The sequence below is a fragment of the Cervus canadensis genome, chromosome 15 (assembly GCF_019320065.1).
Source record: "Cervus canadensis isolate Bull #8, Minnesota chromosome 15, ASM1932006v1, whole genome shotgun sequence".
In the NCBI taxonomy this organism is placed as follows: Eukaryota; Metazoa; Chordata; class Mammalia; order Artiodactyla; family Cervidae; genus Cervus; species Cervus canadensis.
Window position 1 is genome coordinate 10,279,217 of NC_057400.1, and position 13,960 is coordinate 10,293,176.

Genomic DNA, 13,960 nt, shown 5'->3' on the forward strand with positions numbered 1-13,960 from the left:
AGCCAGCCTGCAGGCTTCTAGAAATTACCACCCTTCCACTCAGCCATACTACACTCATAGTCTGCATCCATCCCCCCCACTCCCACCCCGATCATCTTTTTTGGCAGCATGTTCTAGAAAGCCCAGGGTGACCCTCTTCCAGTGATAATGCTGACCTTTGGAGTATTCCACTCTTTCCTCACCTCCACCTAAGGGCAGCTTCCTTTCAGTACTAAGGCCTTTCTTGATAGAGTCGTGTAACTCCAGACAGATTTTCGTCTGTAGACAGTCATTGGTGAAAGTCAAACACTCATTATTAGAACTCTAGGAGGTGGTCATGTTTCCAAATGGTTTTCCTAAATGGGAGTGAAAGCCCCGCCCCTCTTCCTGTGGAGGATGTGAGGAGTTGGGGGAGCTTGGAACATGCATAGACTTCCAATAGCACTGTCCAAAATGACTTCTCTGTGTGGACTCTGAACCTTCACTGTTTCACAGGTGAGCTGAGTGATCCCTAACATTGGCAGAAGCAGTTTTCTTGGCCTCAGCTTCTGCTACATATGCTGTCTGACATATGTTTAAGATCTAAGGGGGTTCTTAGTATCCTATTTCTCTTTTTCCTTGGAGTCTCAGCTACACTGATAGAGAATGAGTTCCATTTTAACATCAGAAAAAACAAACAAAAAACCCCACATTGCCAAAATTTGAAGATGAAAGCACATTGAGGCCACAGTTATGAAGTATTTTGATTTTGGAATGTGATTCCCTTGACTTCTAAAATACACAGACATTTCTGAGAGGAATAAATTCCCAGGAAATCTTCATTCACTTAGGTTCATTCTAACTTGATCTAAAAACTTAAAAATATAGGTGAATCAAACTTAATAGGACTTTATACTCCTCTTATTATTTTTATCTACACAATAAAGTATCTACATGATCCACCATCTTTGACCATATTTTTTCACATTTTACCTTTTTTTTTTTTTCTCTTTCATTTCTAAAGAATATTTCTCTTATTCGGAAGAAATGTTCTCCAGCTTTTAAAGGATATTTCAGAGTGAAGTTTTCTACATACTTTTTTTGAAAGGAGTATAGATATGATTGTTCAGAATCAAAAGCTGAAAATAGTATACTAACCTTAGAATCACTCCCTACTTCACCATTTGTTTAATACAAACTGACTCTGGTTCCTCTTGCCTTTTCATATTTTACTGAAGCTTCTACTATGGCACAGATAGCTTCCTTTTGCTCTCCCACTAAACATTACCCACTCATCCTTCAAGATTCATCTTAGACCTATATTGAAAAATATTCTTATAAACAGAGCTATGCTGAGAATGTTACTGTCAAAAGATATAAAACAGAACAAATTTTAAATTTGATGGTTTCTTCCATCATAAAATATAGAACAGCCTACATTAATAATATTTATTCAGATTGAGCATGACATTTATACCATGCCCCTGTTACCATTTACACTGAAAATGTCACACTATACAAATCCCATGTCCTCTTTTAATATTAACTGCTTTGGTAAGTTATTTCTTTAATCTATTTTTAATCTATGGAAGTGATGGAAAAATGAAACATGTGTCATAGGCAATCATACAGGATAATGCCCATGAGTGTGTACATTCAAAGCATGTCATTATCAGAACATGCCCTTATTGAGATGAGCATAGAGATACAAATGACTTCAGTTATGTCCATTTTCAGAGGAGTAAAGTAGGTCACTAGATTTGAGAATATACTACTTCTTTCGTAGGAGGTCCTGTATCAATCATCCCAGTATTTTGTTCTTTTGTCTTTTTGCTTAAATTGAGTACAGTTGGAAAAGATAATGTATTTGATGTTACTAGGGAGTTCACGAGTTAAAACAAACTGTATGCTGTATCCCCAGTACCTTACACACACACACACACACACACACACACACACACACAGAGTCCATTAATCTACATAGAAATCCTACACAATTAGACTTACCAATGTACAAACAGTCCACAGTGTCCTTGCTCATGAAATAGATTAGATATAGATCAAGTTTATTTGAATGAGAAAGGAAAAAATTGCGTCTGGAAAAAACTGAATGATAAAAGAAAGATTATGAAGGGTGTATATATCCTTGTCTAATCTGTTTCAAGAAGTTTGAAATTTACCCTCCTGTCACTTTCTTTGACTCTCATGACAATGTTTTTAGGCCCATAAACATGCAATTGAGACAGAGAGTAATTAGGAAGGGACAAATGTTTATGAGACTGTTTCTTGCAAATTACTCATATGTAGTCATGGTTTAATGATAATACATGTGAGATAAATAAATAAATGAATAACATAGTGACATCATTTACAACTAAAGAAATAAGATATTCCGGGGCTCTAGGCACGGGAAATGCATGAAAAAAACAGCAAGTTGCAATAGAAAGAACACTAAATTAGAAATCAGGAGACCTGAATCCTCTCCAAGTATTGCTAATATGTGGTCTTGGGACAATAATTTCACATACTACTTTCAGTTATCTGTTAGAATACATTATATATAAATTACTGCAATTTTGTAACCTTACCTATAATATGAGATTTTTATTGATTTATTTCACAGCATATACAGTGGTGTAATAATAAATATATTTCAGCAAATACTATCAACTATATTTATGTAGACATGCTACTAATAGTGAAACTATCATCAGACATCAGATAACACTTTTTCTTAATGTTGTCACACTCATTTCACCTCTGTGTGGACTTAGTTTTATCACCTTCCCTTCTCTTTTCTACAACCAGCATGAAAACTGAAGGTGAAAGTCATGTCTGACTCTGCGACCTCAAGGAATTATCCAGGCCAGAATACTGGAGTGGGTAGTATTTACCTTCTCCAGGGGTTCTTCCTAGCCCAGGGACTGAACCCAGGTCTCCCACATTGCAGGCGGATTCATTACCAGCTGAGACACAAGGAAAGCCTAAGAATACTGGAGTGAATAGCCTATCCCTTCTTCAGGGGATCTTCCGGACCCAGGAATCCAACCGGGGTCTCCTGCATTGCAGACAGATTCTTTACCAACTCAGCTATGAGGGAAGTTCATATGTCTATACACCCAGTATATGGGAAAAAAAGTCAGTTTAGAGATGACATCCCTTTAGCCAACAGTGATAAATATATTCATACTCATGTATGACAATGAGTTATAATTTATAGCAGTCTTTATTTGTCTGAAAGCTTCAATCCTAAGAACTAAACATTAAGAAATGAAGCTCTATAGTGTTATCCCATTACTCTTAATAACATCTCATCTAGTAGACAGACTAATGTGATTTTCATTGCTTTTAATTTGAAGTCCATCAGATTGCATGCACCAATGAAAAGGCCTGGCATCAGACTCTGCACAAAACTGAGAAACAGAATCTCTGTAATGAAATCCTGTGCCAGGCTTATCGGTTACTAACACCAGGTAGAATAGTAAGTAATTCCCAGTCAGGAAATCAATAGCTATTCATGTAGAATGTTTTTCTCCTGCAATAGAAAGATAACATTAACATTTTAACATATGAAAACATTGTGTTTGTACTCCTTCAGGTATGGAACTGCATAATAAAAACATTTCAGTCTCTAAAGATCTACAGGATCTCTCTGTTCATTGAAGCCGCATGAAGTCAGAATACTTATCTGAGTGTACACAGCACATCCCTTTAGAGATTTGTTCCTTTCACTTGCTGATTGTTCTGGCCCCTTATCTTTCTCCCTCTCTTTTGATTCCATGCTGTGATAGATATTTTTGGAAACATTAATAATTTGTATGGCTTCTGACATTCTTTCTTTTTTTAATGAAGTTTAGTTGATTTGCAATGTTGTGTCCATTTCTGTTGTAGAGCAAAGTGACTCAGTTATACACATATGTGCATTCTTTTATATATTATTTTCCATTATGGCTTATCACAGGATATTAAAGATAGCTCCCTGTGTTTCTGCCATTCTTATACTCAGAGATTTCTCCTACCAAAAGTTATTTTCTTGTCTTAAACCTGAAATTCACATATTTGGATTTATTTGATATATATTACCCTAAGCCCATCCTTGTTTAAACAAAATATGTTTTCTGAGAAGAGATGACTTATTGAGTTGTATCTATGAATATATAATTATGGATTTGAGTTATTAGATTAGTTAGTATCTTGTTAAGGCTTTAAGCCAATGGATTAAAACTCTACTTGGTTATATTATAACATGGTACAGAGCAAGTACCTGTGTTTTAGACATTGCAAGGGTCAGACCGACAAACTAGAAGCCTGGAATTTCTCTTTCTCTTACTAGTCTTTCCTATGATCTGCAGTAGTAACAAAAAGCATCCCTATTAATTTATTTTCTCTAGGAAAAATGGTTGCCAACCATCAAAATGATTAAATATTAATTTATTCATCCAGAAGTTGTTTATCTGGCAGGATTGTCATTCAGAAGTTGCCTGAAATGTGTGTGTGTGTGTGTGTGTGTGTGTGTGTGTGCGTGCATGCACACACACATGTTCACATATTCACAGGAGGAATTCTCAAGAAAGATAATAGAAAACTAAAATTTTTTCATTGAATAATGTTTGCAGACATTTCTTTTTTCCCCTTCATTTTTCTCATATCAAGGAGTAAAAACAAATTTATATTAACTGTGTTTACTATCACATTGCTCCAAAAACACTAGAGGACTATAAAAAAGGTATTCTTATTGACATGTAGCTTCTGATAAATTATTGACTTTATAACTCATGATAGATGTAGAATAAGTACTCTCACTGGAGAAGTCTGTCATAGGAGAGTTTCAATGAATTGTTCTTGTTAGAACTGGAAGCTGAAGAGTTATAGAGAACTCAAGTGATTATGTTTGTATAGATCACTTAGGGAATATTTAAAGATGTTAAAAGTGCCAGTGCCTTAGACATATTTCCGTATTGGTCTTAAGATATTACCACTGTTAACCTCTATCCTAAAGAACAATAGTACAAGTTATCTGATAATTTGAACAAATATAATATTTAACTCTGTTCTCTTCTCTCAGAGTTTTCTCAGTCTCTAAATCCATCGTGGTTGTCATTTGTGTTTTCTATGATTTCGCTCCGGCACACAACACTTTGCTTCCCAGTCTCACCATACTATAACCAGTATTTTCAAGTAGCTGATACTATCGTTCCTGGGGTACATAGGCTCTACTGGCCCATGGGCAACCATTTTGTCGCTCTTACCCTAAGTGTCTCTTATCCAGAACTTGGTCTGTGTCCCTCACAACAGAAGTATTCTTAATTGTGTTCTCACCATCAGAGTATAAACTTTACAACCTTTTTGAGCATAGGGTGCCAACACATCTTCTTCTGTCTTTCAGTTAGCCCCATTTCCTTTTCGATAACATGACTTCCAAGAATATAACTCTCAGTTCTTGATTTTTTTAATAATTTATCAATTTCTGAAGATAATCTTCCTTTTATATTTAAACCACTAAAAAGACCATTAAAATATTTGTTCCCAGACCATTGAGACATGTGCTCCAAGCAACACATTCTGCTTCTCTTTTCAGAATAATAAAAATCAATGTTTGCAGCAGCAAAACAATAAAATTGGTAGCAAGTACTGACAAATATCTACTCTTATCTCATTCTTAAAGTCTCCTCTCAGAGAACCCCATTAAAGGCCATCTATTGACTGGAGATTTTTGATATGTGATTTAAAATGAAGAAAAGCAAATTAGAGGGACTCAGAGTCTACTATGCTCTGGCAGGATGATGTGGTGCAAAGCTAAAGTGACATACCTTATGTATTAGTCAGTGCAGGTATGGAAGTTTTTTCTGACACTACTGAAGTCATTGCAAATATCCCAATGAAATCACAGCTACATGATGGGGTATACCTACTGATCCTGATGGTATTATCACATCCTAACAGGTATCCTTTTCTGTCACTGAGTAAATACCAAGACCTCATTGTGGAAATTGAAGCTAATGAAAATTAAATGCCTTACTCAAGATCACATAGCTGCTTCTCAGAGAAGGAACTCATACTCAGATTCATCTGAACCACAGCAATAACTATAATTTACCATAGATATAAAAATATAGCACATTTTATTCAACTAGTAGGTAAATAGCACACCTTTATGTGTGCTCAGTCCCTCGGTCATGTCCTACTCTTTGCGACCCCACTGACTGTAGCCTGTCAGGCTCCTCTGTCCATGGGGTTTTTCCAGCAAGAATCCTTGAGTACATTGCCATTTCCTCCTCCAGGGGATCTTCCCAACCCAAGGATTGAGCCTGTGTCTCCTGCATTGCAGGCAGATTCTTTACCCCTGAGCCACTGGGGAATCCCTACCTTTATAACTGGGGGTAATGTCAAAAACAACTAAAACAGTAATCATGATAATAATGAGCAGAAAGAGTGAAAAGAGGAGTTGAAAGAGTTGTTCATTGTAGGGTCCCAAGCACCATTGTAATTGCTTTACATACTTTATAAGATTTAATTATCACAAACATTTTAAAGGTGAGGTATACACAACTATTCTTTACCAGCTGAGCTAATAGATAACTATTTTTATGAGTGAAGAAATTGTAGCTCAGAGGTTCAGTTCCTTATACAAGATCACAAAATTACTTGCTGACCCAGGATTTGAACTCAACAAAATTTATGAATAAATGTGAAAGGCTCATATATTACTTATAGTGAAATTCTTGCAATAAAGCATATATAAATTGAGGAACTTCTACTCATTAATAATTTCTCAGGTATTATTGAGTTAAAAAGTATTTTTCCATATAAAATTGAGATTAATTAAATCCATTTAGCTTCAATTTCTTATTGCCTTCTATCCTCCTTAGTAGATTGTTTCTACCTTTATATTTTATCAATCATATCACCAGTTGCAAGATTTCAGAAGTACAATTCTCTGTGTTATGGAAAACTCCACCAAATGTTTACTAGGCATATCAAATTGCATATGTACTAAACAGAAACCACTCTTTTCACCCTCATCCTGCTTCTAGCAGCCCTACCTCAAACTGGTTTCTCTTCTTGAATTTTCGTCTTCGTTGATGATGCCAAATTCTATCTTGCCTGCCAAGACAAAAATATGGGGAAAACAGGTGACCCATTCTGTTTACCTAAGCTCTCATATCCTATTCTGCTGTCATGTAAAACTTGGAAGATTGCTAAGTCTGGGGCTTGGCTGGCAGGCCCCCTCCAGCAGCTCAACAATCTCAAATTCCTTTTCCATCTTATCTATGGTGCTGCAAGTCTTGCACTCACAGCAGTTAGTCGCTCCTGGTCACTCCCAGTCGGGGCAGTGTCCAGAGAGCTTAGAAACAAGGTCAGAGGCCTGCTCTGCCCTTTTGCTTCTGAAGCCTGAACAAGACTACTTCTATTTTATCTCCCTAACAGACTCCTCAGTAATAAAGAATCTTCAATAATAAAGAGGAAATATTCAAAATTAAGAACTTAAAAACGAACAAACAAAAAAATAACTCAAGAGCCTCTTGATGAACGTGAAAGAGGAGAATGAAAAAGTTGGCCTAAAACTGAACATTCAGAAAACTAAGATCATGGCATCTGAGCCCATTACTGCATGGCAAATAGATGGGGAAACAATGGAAACAGTAAGAGACTTTATTTTGGGGGGCTCTAACTCACTGCAGATGGTGACTGCAACCATGAAATTAAAAGATGCTTTCTCCTTGGAAGAAAAGCTATAACCAACCTAGACAGCATATTAAAAAGCAGAGACAATACTTTGCCAACAAAGTCCATCTATTCAAGGTTATGGTTTTTCCAGTAGTCATGTATGGATGTGAGAGTTGGACTATAAAGAAATCTGAGCACTGAAGGATTGATGCTTTTGAACTGTGGTGTTGGAGAAGACTCTTGAGAGTCCCTTGGACAGCAAGGAGATCCAACTAGTCAATCCTAAAGGAAATCAGTCCTGACTATTCTTTGGAAGGACTGATGCTGACGCTGAAACTCCAATACTTTGGCCACCTGCTGTGAAGAACTGACTCATTGGAAAAGACCCTGATGTTGAGAAAGATTGAAGGTGGGAGGAGAAGGAGATGACAGAGGATGAAATAGATGGCATCACCAACTCAATGGACATGAGTTGGAGCAAGCTCCAGAAGTTAATGATGGACAGAGAAGCCTGGTATGCTGTGTTCCATAGGGTCGCAAGGAGTTGGACACAACTGAGCGACTGAACTGATACCAAATTATCCTATAGAGACTCATTCTGTTTTGGCATGCCACTCTAAAGACAAGGTCCAAATTTGGTGTTGAAAGGAAATGGAAAAATCATTTTCCACAGTCACATTTCATATAGAGACTTTTGACAATGTCTGGCTAATTGAATGATTTGTAATTAGTTAAGTGAATGCATGGTACTCCCTTCTTTCCAAATTCCACAGTCTTTTATTCAGAAAGAAACACAGCTGTGTGTATCTGGCTTATTCATTGCTTCAATTTTTGGAAACAAGATAAAGCACAAGTACAAATCTACCTTGTAAAGTTGACAAAGGCCTGTAGTAATTTTTCTTGGGTAAAGCTAATGCGCTTTTAGTATGGTTTTGTGTTTAGTAAATGCTGGCAATCATATTTAGAACTCTTTTTGTGCATGTTAAGAAAGAAGGACATATTCCAAGTTGGTAGTGAATTGTTTGTCAATTTCATAATTGCTTTTATAACTCCATAATATATTTGACCTCAGACAGATATCATAGTGTGGAGGAAAAGGAAGGAGATTCAGCTTACTGAGCTTTACATCCCAGATATGTAATTAGCTATGAGGTCTTGAGTTAGTTACTTAAAATCTTTGCACCTCAATTCTCTGTGTCTAAATGAAGGTAATGGCACTATTTTTCAAATTTATTATTGATATTACAGATAGTATATGAAAGGTCATGAAATATCTATGTAATTTAGATTATAATCTACATAAGACAACATTTTTAAAAATGGGGACCATCTGCCTTATAGATAAATAAGAAATTTATCAAAGTCAATGGGGAGATAGGCTATATATACTATTATTTTCAACTAGAGAAGAGAAGAAATTATTAAGAAATCATTAAATGATTACTAAAATTCAATCAACAACCTGAGATATTTTCTACTTATAACTGGAATGTGTCCAATTCACAAAGTAGGTTAACATTTCCCCATTTCAGTTCACTGTTTCATCATAGTGGGGACGCAGTCCTTGTAATACTTTCAAATGAACAACATCAAAACTAGCCTACAAAGTGTTACAATTCTACAGAAGATGGTCTGTTTATTAACAACAAGAAAATCAAATGTTCAAACTCTCTGATACCATCTGCCTTTTATTTATTGTCATCTCACTGCCGTTACTAGAAACTAAAAAGGATGTAAAATTGCTCACAGAAACAGTTTTTCTTTAAGGGTATCTCTCTCTACTTCTGCAGTGTTTCAGGAACAGTGTGATACTGATCAGAGTAGATATAGATTTGCCATTACCCTTCTGAATGTGAAATGGATGCAAAAGGCCTGAAAGTCAAAGGGTAATGAGCGCTTGTTTTTACCTGGATAGAAGTCAATCAGATGGCTTCTTCTTGGATGTCACTATTGTTTCATCAATTCAATTCAAGAAAATGGTTGAGCAGTCATAAGGGCCCAGTAATGTGCAATGTACAGGGGATGCAAAAATAAGTTGTATTTCAGCCATGCTCTTATTAAGAGCATTTCAATGTTGTAGGAAAAATGAGACTATAAAAATATTTATTATGATAGATGCTTTGTTAGAGAGACAGATCAGGCAAAGTAGGGCACAAAGACAGGAGAAACAGTTAACTCGGGGATGCTGTTTGGGTTCATAGCATAAGTGAAATATTGCTTCACAATAAAATTGTTAGATCCATGAGTAATTAAACCTATTGAAAGTGAAAGTGTTAGTCATTCAGTCGTGTCTGACACTTTGCAGCCCCGTGGACTGCAGCTCACCAGATTCCTTTGTCCTTGGGATTCTTCAGGCAAGAATACTGGAATGGGTAGACATTTCCTTCTCTAGGGGATCTTCCCAATCCAGGGCAACCCAGGTCTCCCACAATGCAAGCAGATTCTTTACCATCTGAGCCCCCAGGGAAGCTCCTACTAGGTAGAGCTAAAGCCTGACTCTCTGTCTGTTGAATTTTCCTTAATATAAATCATATTGCATTGTGACTCAATCTATTTTGAGTCAGAGACAATGAAAAGGTGATAAATAAAAATTGTGTAGCTTGAAATATTAATAAATAGCTCAGAAAGTTGACAAATTCAAGAAATGAACAAGACATTCTCTATTAATTTTGCCACTAAAGTAAAATAAAATCATAGAGTTTAAGTGAAATGGATATCACCATACATGGACACAATTCAAATTTTACTGACCACATTTGTATTATTAATATTAAACTGTCAAAATGATGATAAAATTCTAAGCACATCAAGATTTAATTTGGGCAAAGGTTCAGGGTATGGCACATTAATTGCTTTCTGCTAACATGCTGAAGTTGATGGGTATATTTTAATCCTGTCCAGAAAGGTGGATGAGTTCTTGAGTTGTCTATGTATATAATTTAGAGTCCTATAGATCTATCTTTGTAATGTTTCTGATACTATATCTTCTTTCATTTGAAGTAAAGCCCTGTTGTGTTGGCATGAGATATAATTGAACACTTTCTACTTTTGAGTTTAGCTTGATAAGGTAATCTCCTGAACCCATATAAGTGGATCTTATTTCTGGGAGCAGACTTCCTTCACTTTCTAACTCTTATTAAAATGTTAAAAAAAAAATCCTTCTTATAATAAAGGCAGTTTCTTGGAAGCAATACAATCCTTGATGTCATGAATGGTAGAATTACACTCATATACAAGATTCTGAGATGTTTCCTAGGACCAAGTTTATTTTAACTAAGTGTGTTTTTCCTGAAACCCTATTTGAATATGAACATTTCAACTTCATCCTCTCTTGTATCTTGCTTCTGGTTTGGAGGTATGGCTATGATCACATTTCTTTCTGTTCTTTCCTGGACCTCTCTAAATTCTGAGTGTCAGGTCTTTTTAACACAAGATACATTTGACATATGCTATAGTTGTATAGTCTCCTAATCTTTTTTTGCTATCTGAACACCTATCTAAGCAACTTATTCAGATTCCATACTCATTCATCTTTTAAAAATTTAGCACACAGAATTTATTCCCCTAACATCCAGCAGGTTTTAATTTCTTGGGATTCAAAATCACTGCAGACAGTGACGGCAGCCACGAAATGAAATGACACTTGCTCCTTGGAAGAAAAACTATGACAAACCTGGCCAGCATATTAAAAAGCAGACACATGACTGCCAAAAAAGTCCATAAGGTCAGAGCAAATGGTTTCCCCAGTAGTTATGTACAGATGTGAGAGTTGGACTATAAACAAGGCTGAGCACTGAAGAATTAATGCTTTCAAACTGTGGTGCTGGAGAAGACTCTTGAAAGTCCCTTGGACAACAAGGAGACCAGTCAGTCCTAAAGGAAATTGACCCTGAATATTCATTGGAAGACTAATATGAAGCTGAAGCCCCAATACTTTGACCACCTGATGTGAAGAACTGACATTGGAAAAGACCTTGTTGCTGGGAAAGATTGAGGGCAGGGGGAAAAGTATTGAGAGAGGAGGAGATGGTTGGATGGCATTACCGATTCAATGGACATGAGTTTGAGCTAACTGTGAGCTGGCAATGAACAGGGAAACCTGGTGTTCTGGAGTCCATGAGGTTGCAGAGTCAGACACGACTTAGTGACTGAACAAATTTATTTTCAGGGCTTGTATTCATTATCAAATATGTAATTCTTGGGTTCTGAAAGAAATTGGGAAATTTATTTAAAGATATACAATTGCTAATTATATTTATTCATTCTTATTTTATACAAGTGCACACATATGTTTCTCTGTGGTTAAATGTTTCTACTGATGTTTACACAGTGTAGTAGAAGCAAGTCCTATTCAATGAATATTCCATGTCTTGCTCCTCTTTCCATGCACTCTGCTGGGGTTCTGTGGTCAATACTAAAAATGGACTATGAGCCAGTGTGTCCTTCAGGCTTGCCTTCCCTGTTCTGCTTACTCTGGGGACAGATGTTCAAAAAGTAATTAAAAGATGGAGAATTGTGATGTGGACTGTATTAGACATTACATAATTGCAAGCAAGCCTTTATTGTGTTTAGTCACTCAGACATTGAGGTTTCACTCTTACAGCAAATATAATTCATTTTCTCAACTCATATTACACTTGTATAATATCTATGTCATTTAATATGTGGACTTCTCTAAACAACTACTCTGTATATGATCGGCAAAGAATACCTTAAGGGTCCTCACCTATTACGTCAAAGCTGAGCAAGTTGACAAATAATGATTGATGGGGTTGGATTTCTTTTGATTCCTATTTCTTTACATCTTTTGATATGGAGCCAAGTTATAGACCACCTTATAAAAGAGGGACAAGCATCTGCCATCCAAGATGCTAATGAAAATTTTTAAAAATTCTAATGTCAGTGAAGTATATAGTACAGAGAGATTGGTACATATTTGATATTGCATAAACAGAGCATTAGATATTGGGTTAATTTACACTTTACTTTCAATTAGCCATATCCTCAACATTTTCTAAGTGAGAAAAATATCACCATTTTTTCTTATACTTTTACTTCTATTTGGCACGTTCATTTAGACTTTCATGAGGGCGTGAAGTATAAGGAAAGCCCTTTGATAGTGTTAGGGATGATGAGAAAGATATTGAAGTAAATTCACACAGTATTTTCAGTATCACATTGTTAGATCAAAGAAGATAGAAGTGAGAGACTAATTATCAGTCTAATACATGTAAATAGACGACAGTCAGCTGGGTCACTGTGTCTTGGAATGTGAAATACATTTTTACTATTGTTTCCACTTTTCATTGCCTTACCTTTAAAAAGATTAAACTCTTCTGCCTTGTTGCAGTCAATAGTCATGGTCTATTGGCCACATGACCTGCTCATAGACTTAAATATGTGCAGAAATGAAATACAATACTTTTGCATAGAAGCTTAAGAGCTAGGTGTGGTTCCCATACTTGTCTTCTCCTTCTGGATAAGAAGAGCTGTGTTCTAGTTAGGAATGTTACTTCAGCCTGGAACAAAGTCATGGGTAATCTACAATTTGACCATATCATGAGTGAGAAATAAATCTTTGTTGCAGTAAGTCATTGAGAATTTGGGGGTTGTTATTATGGCACAAACCAGTAAAAGTTGAATAAGTCAATACCCAAGTAAGACTTTTCTACTCTGTCTTTTTCTACTCTGTGAGAGTTAAACCAACTAACTCACCTCTTTCCTGGTTCTTTTTGGCTTGAATTAATATGTGTACTCAGAGCTTTTCTTAGCACTTCTGTCTATAGCCACAATGATACATTATTATTAATAGTCATTTTTATTTCAACATATTTTCAATAATTTTAAAAATTACATTCATATTTGTCCTTGTAGTTACCATTTCCAGATCTCTGCTTTCCATTGTATAAATCCATGTTTGTATTCTTTTTCCTTTTCTGTCTCCCTTTAATATCTTTATTTTAAATGTCTTGCGAATGAGTTATTTATCTCATATGTCTCAAAGCATCTTTACTTTACCTTCATTTTTTGGAAAATACTTTCGCTGGGTATAGAATTTTAGATTTGATTTGGTTATCTTCTGCCTTGAATTGTCTTCAAGTGAAAGCAACTATCCTCTTTGTTTTTATTTGCCACTATTTAATTTGCATTTTTTCCACCTGTTTTAAAGATTTGTCTCTTTAAGACTGGATTATGATATACCAAGGTGTAATTTCCTTCATCTTTCTTGAGCTTTGGGTTAATTGAGATTTTGCATTTGTGGTTTAAGACTTTCAGCAAATTGGGGGGGCAGGGAATGGACTTTTATTTTTAAAATATTTTTATCCCCTTTCAT